Here is a 6,706-nt window from a genome sequence, read left to right on the forward strand (position 1 = left end):
GGTGGCTACCCTCACGCTTTCTTTCGAAAGGAACCATGTTTGCTTTTGCCAGAAAACGCAAAGTACGATTATCTCCCTTTGCCAAGATGGGGGAGCTGCAAGCGGTGGATTTTGGACACTAGACCCTCCCTTGCTCATCCTTGTTTTCATTCTTTTCGTTTCTTTTCAATACAAGCTGATTCGTTTGGATACCAAACACCAAACGCATTAACTGTTTAACCGTTTCGTGTAATTTATGTTTGCTTGCTTTTTTTTTTACTGCTTAACAGCACACTATTTAAAGTTACCCGTCATTATTTCAACTGGAAAAAATAGTGTGAGTACATCCGCACGGCATCTGTGATAATCACACGGTACATGTATCCCCGCGCCTTTCTCCCTTTACGTGCAACATCAGTATACATGAGTAGGACCCTATCAGGGCAATTACCCTCCGGCTAAATACTGGTTAGTGGTAAGGTAAGAGTAAAGATTAGGGTTAGGATTAGGTTTAGGATATAGAGTTTGGGTTAGGGTATATAGGATTAGGTTCATGTTAGGGGAATGGTACGGGGTAATTGCCCAGGGGGCAATTGCCTTAGACCCGTCTCCAGTGGCGGCAGGTGGATCTACGGAGGTGGGGTGGAGGGAGGGGGGTTAACTACCCCTCTCAGTCCTTGGACTACATCTTTTTTTTTTCTTTCTTTCATTCCTTTTTTTCGAAGCTTATATTTGGGGATAGGACTGGCAGCCCAAAAATGTTAAGACTTTTTCTTTCTTTCTTTCTTTGCTTGTCAGCCGATTTGGAGAGAAAAGTGGCAGCAAAAAAGAAAAAAAGAAAAAACAGTGAAGATTTGTCATAGTGTTGTTGTTGTTGTTGTTGGTGGTGGTGGTGTCATTGGTGTCATTACGTCACACCAACTCCCCCCCCCCCCCCCCCCCCCCCAGCAAAAAGCTGGATTCGTCCCTAATCTCAGCTTAAACCACAAAATATTATAAACACTATGAAATGTAGGATCGCGTATGCGCATTCGTCAGAATACGTTTTGGGGGATCGAACGAGGTGACGCCCTCAACGCCAGTACACGTCAATCAAAGCGGGTTTTTCCAGTGGCTGTAGTGGGGATTCCCCGGCCCCACCACCAGGCAGCATTGCATTGCACGCTCACTGAAATTTTGCGAGAATCCCTACAGCCCTCTCATGCATGACCGTTCAACGTTGCAGTACGTACATCAATATGTATGAAGAGGGACACGGAGAGCTAAATTGACGCCACAAGACCACCGGTGGTAAGCAGGACCTTCTTTGATTATTGTTTTTTGTATTGTTTTGTTTTGTTATGCTGAAGGAAAGTCTAATCAATCTTCAATCCGCGTGGTACAGCTATTCCGTAATAAATCAGTCATGAAAATAATGGTAACAGTAAATGAAGCAGGATACTGAAACCAGGCAATATCAATAGACAATACATTTTTAGTGAGGATAGGTGTGTGTGTGTGTGTGTGTGTGTGTGTGTGTTTGTTGTTCGTGTTGCACAGCGGCAAGTAGATGACTCCACGTACAGCAACACCTACTCACTAATTAAAGTCGAATATAGAAAAATGAGACATCAGGCACTCAGGGCGTACATTGTAGATAGAAGGTTTTCTTAGAGGCTCTAGCTGCACCGAGGCGAGTTGTTGGAGCAAGTTACTGATGGAATTGTGACATACTGTGATCTTTGCACAAAGAGCAGTCGGTATTTATACATGTAGAACAGCAGAGAGGTGACTCACCTCTCTGTACTAAAACAAGAGGTTACAAAGCAGTGCATGGTCAGTGTTGCCCGACCAGACCCTGTGCGCTAAGCTAGCACGGGGTCTGACGGTGTGTGATACACATATCTACGGAACCCCATACACATGTCTACTAAACCCCTCGAACACGGCCACACAACAACAAAACTATTGAAAATTTCTACATTCTTTTCACAAATTTTACGAATCACTAATGTGAATTGAGATACTTGGACTATGAGCATGGTATTTCAGTCCATAGTGAGCCCTCACGCAACATACACTGAGCAAAAAGTCCAATCTTAACCCGGAATGCTGTGATCATCGCGGGGCCATTCAAAATAAACCTTTCCCAGCTTTGAACGATGCAAATTGCGCTGCTAGAGTTTGTACCACAGAACTCTTACACATTCTGTGGTTTGTACGCCCGCGAAGTCGACAGCGCCCTCTTTGCCCAGTGCTGCGCCGACATTTCAAATCATTTCTGCAATTTCTATGATTTCTGCGGCGTACAGGATTAGAAAAGGTGCAATTTTCAGTAAGTTATAAAATGAGTATATCAATATGTATAGCTGAAAACGGTAGCTAAATAGATAAAGTTTTCACCTTATGTAGTCTTAGTAACAAATATGGTGCAGTAAATTCAAAATCGCGTCGGCGCCCCGGAATACAGAGATTACGGAGTGTCCACACCGTACAGCCCTGTCGCGACTTACACTTGTGTACAGCGACAGGGCTGTGTATAGTTATGGTCAGTGTTGACAAGTGATTACCTTGTTTTGGGATTATTTTATGGGCGGCCTTATTTACGAATTGTATGTACATTATACAGCTGCAGCCTAAGAAGATGAGTGGACGTCAGGTGGTGTCCATTGACAAGCCACGGGAGAGAATTATTTGTTCCAATACTAAGAATTTGTATTCGTGGTAAGACACTCTGGCGAGAGGAGGCTCGCAAATTATCATTTAGAGAGTTTGCTGAAATAATACAATGTTTGAGGAGAACCAGTGGAGAGGATCAATGACCCACAGAGGAGGAAAGAGAATGGGAAAGACTGGGAGATCGGAGCGGAGAGAGAGAGAGAGAAGTTGAGCTGCTTTTATGAGTGGTAGCTTCAATTGGTATCATAATTATGAGCTTAAGAGGAATCATAGCAGTTAGGGCCTACAATTTTCAGTTTTGCCTATAGATCACTAAGGTATAGACATCCATATTTTTGTGTTGTTTTACATTTATATAGGAATAAGACAATGGAACAAAGAGACAACATGGATGTGGCAGACGTTTCCGCAGGACCTCTCACCAGTCAGGTGGTGAAAGACACCATCGTGACGAGCATGGGGCAAGGGCACAACCCGGATCGTCAGGGAGCATGGACAATGCTGGACCAGAATGTTGACATTCGCCCTCGCACCCTCCAAGGCCGCCAGCCTGATAGTGGTGCTGGGGATGACGGAGTCGGAGATCTCCTGGACGCAGCTAGGGCTGCCGCAATAAGCTTGCAGGGATCCAGTCTGGCTGCAACAAACCAGATTCAGCGCTCATTCAGAGGATAAATGATCTAGAGTCAGAGAATGCAGCCTTGATGCAGGAGCTTGCTGCTCTTAGAGCATCTTCCCATACAGCGGGCAACCCAGTGCACAGGGGTGTGCAGGAAACTGCAGGTGTGGTGAAGAACTTCTTATTCCTTAACCCTTGAGTGCTTTGACTGCCAATTGGCACAGAAAACCCCATAGCAGTTCACTTACTATCCAAAAGTCCCTGGTTTGGAATGGGTTAAATATCTTGGGAGTTGGGACTCTTTCACATAGTCAGCAAAACTAGTCCAGTGTACTTTGCAAGCTGAACCTATTTTTGTTTGATTTTCCCAGTGCCAAGAAAGTTCTCAAACACACAATATTTATGAGATGAAAGGTAATAAGGATAGTGAAATTTGCCATACCAGTATTTATACCGTCCCTATCTGTATTGTATCTGTCTGTATTTTTGAGAAAGTATGTTTGCACATACCTTTTTCAAGTTCATTGGATTTTGTCAATAATATGATGACATGTTGTGCACCAGAACCAAAGGAGGAATTGCTTTCTTACTTTTGTAGGTCACATATGCTCAGCCACCGTGCATATTATTACTGCTTCCCTATCACCAATTTTTTAATTTGACACACTATGTAAGTCACGTTCTGGTTTGTATATCACTTATCACATTCTTTATTTTATTGGTACAAGCTCAAAAACACACAAACAAACAAACACACAAGTCACTTCTAGGTAGATATATTGGTGATGTCCCAATAGTTTATCACATTAATATCAGTCCTATAGGTCAGCCTAGAAATGAATTAACTACAATATATTTTCAGATGACAGGTTTCTTCACAAGAGATGTTTAAATTCTTTTGGCACATCTTTCATTGAGCTGTACTTGATTGTGGTATCGAGGCATTTTGACAGTATGCGTGTTTATACATTACTGGTAAACCAATGTTCGTGAAATCACGTAGAACTGGTATTTTGGGCAGCTTCAAAATGTTTTGCAGCATTTTCCCCAAGATGATTTTTCAAATTCGTGATGCATTTAATATCTTCAGTGATTCTTCTGTAATGTCTATTTCAGGAGTAACGGGCAGTGCGACAATAAACATTTCCGGGAACAGCAGTACTGTGGCACAACAAGCAAATCTAGTGAACCCAACGATGACGGCACAGAGGACCCCACCCGCAGGTACTACCCCACCTGTTGGAGGTGTCATTGAACGCCCTCCCACAACTGGAAGCAGTCACCGTGGCAACAGTCGTGGTGGGCATGACGAGCACACCAGCAGCAGTACTAGCTCATCGAATCAGGTGAGATTATATTGGCGCCTTTTCTTTCAGACCATGTTTCAAATAATGTACAATTCTACACTATAGATGCATTCACAGTAATGATGAAATACTGCAGCGTTTAGCGCATACATTGTAATTTACTTTATAACCTGCAATTATTTTCGCATACATATAACTTTTGCAGATGAGGTTACAGACATTTTTGTGAGATGTTGTTTTTTTGCAAATTGACACCAACGCTATGATAAATGCACTTTTCCCTCAGCGCATGGCGACATTTTCGCGTGTTGTTAAATTCGCTATCCAACTGTGATTCACAAAAATTGTGAATATTAAGCCCTTGCGAAAATTACAGCTTATACAGTTATGTAAATGCTTGGCAAAATACACCACAGCATACAATAAGATATATAATTCTAATGTGAATCGTGTCATTAATTATCGCCGATTGTACAATGGCGTTTTTCTCATGTGCTCTGACACCCTCCTGCCTTTTTCCTGTAGGAGATATGCACGTATGCAGCGCTTACCTGAAATACCGTACTATACCATGAATGAGAACATTGCCAAGTGAATCTACTGATATTACTGTGGCATTTTGACAATGATAATGGTCCCAACCAATTACTGTGGGATTTGATATCACAGTAATGCTAATGCACCTCATCTTCAAGTTGGCTTGAGTGTAATCATAAACACAGAAAGATAGAAGTTTCATCCAACTCAGACATTCTGTAAAGCAAGAAAATGTGGCATGAAATTTGAAAATTTGAGCTGACGGCCTTTTTCATGGCATTAAATTTTCGCAAAATGCGACTGGCATTCAATAGATATACATGTAGTGCAGACAAAAACTTTTGTGTGCATTTCAATTTCGGCTCATAACCCTTTGAGGACAAGTCCCGAATATAACCGGGCAGGTGTCTCTGAAAGGTGTCTGGGAAATGCGTGTTGTAGCAAAATCAGTCCATCCTTAACAGGTTAATCTTGGCTTTTGTGAAATGGCAAAATTGAAATGCACATGAATATGTCTAGTTTTACAGTAATATGGCAGAGTAGTGACAAAATTGGAAGTTTTATCCTTTCTCATCAATATATCTTTTTGTACATTACCGTTCCACTATATCAAAATATCAATTGGCAGAAAGGAAACTGCTGGTCCTGAGGACTTCATTATAACTGGAGTTGCCTGTATTTAGATTTTACCTGTTTATGCACTATAATGACATGCATGCATTCCACAGACTGAATACTGTTTTAGAGAGTTTTCATTTCAGAATGAAAGCACTGCGTTGGGCTTCGATCATATCGACGAAAGTGCAAACAGCCCTGGCCTGGCCAACATTTATGAGTAAACTATACAAGTATTTTGTCATCTGTTTCTTGTGGATCATGGATGTTTTACATCATTCTTTAAACCCCCCCCCCCCTTTTTTTCAAAGCATGCAAGGATGTGATCAGTAATTTAATGGTTTATTTGTTTCAGGAAAAACTGGATGAGTACGCCCGCTTCTTGGCGGGGAAGATTTCGCGAGGGGACCAGTGCAAGAACTTGCTACGAAAACTGGGCCTGTCCGAAGTCGACATTCAAGACCTCGAGGCAGAGTTTCCCCTCCCTCATGACCAACGCATACAGGGGATCAGAAAGGGCATACTGACTCTTGGGATCCAAAGTGCTGGAATCAAGGAGCTCCTCGAGAAGCTGTCAAATGTAGGACTGCGCGGCGTTGGCGGACGATTTCTGCTCTGAATTCGGCCTGGAACCTCTGCAATCGAAAAGAGGTACTCTCATGACCAGTGTTCCAAAACCACCAAAACGTTACTAGTTCTGGTGTTTGAGATAATGATCTAAAGTTGAAAAAGGTTATATGTTAACGTTAAAAAAATTATGTATTACTCGTCAAAATTTGATTTTCTTGACCTGTAATGATTAGATAAAAGAATCAAAAATTTTGAGGCATTATATGAGAAAGAGGATCTTGAATGGCTGTGAAGCTAAGGGTCTACAGAAAAGTACTGAATCATACTTTTGTGTAGACCAAGAAGAGAATTCAAAGACAATTAGTAATCAATCGTGAAGAGTTTATCAGATTAAAAGAAATTTTGCATGCAAGTTAAGAGA

The sequence above is a fragment of the Diadema setosum genome, chromosome 20 (assembly GCF_964275005.1).
Source record: "Diadema setosum chromosome 20, eeDiaSeto1, whole genome shotgun sequence".
In the NCBI taxonomy this organism is placed as follows: Eukaryota; Metazoa; Echinodermata; class Echinoidea; order Diadematoida; family Diadematidae; genus Diadema; species Diadema setosum.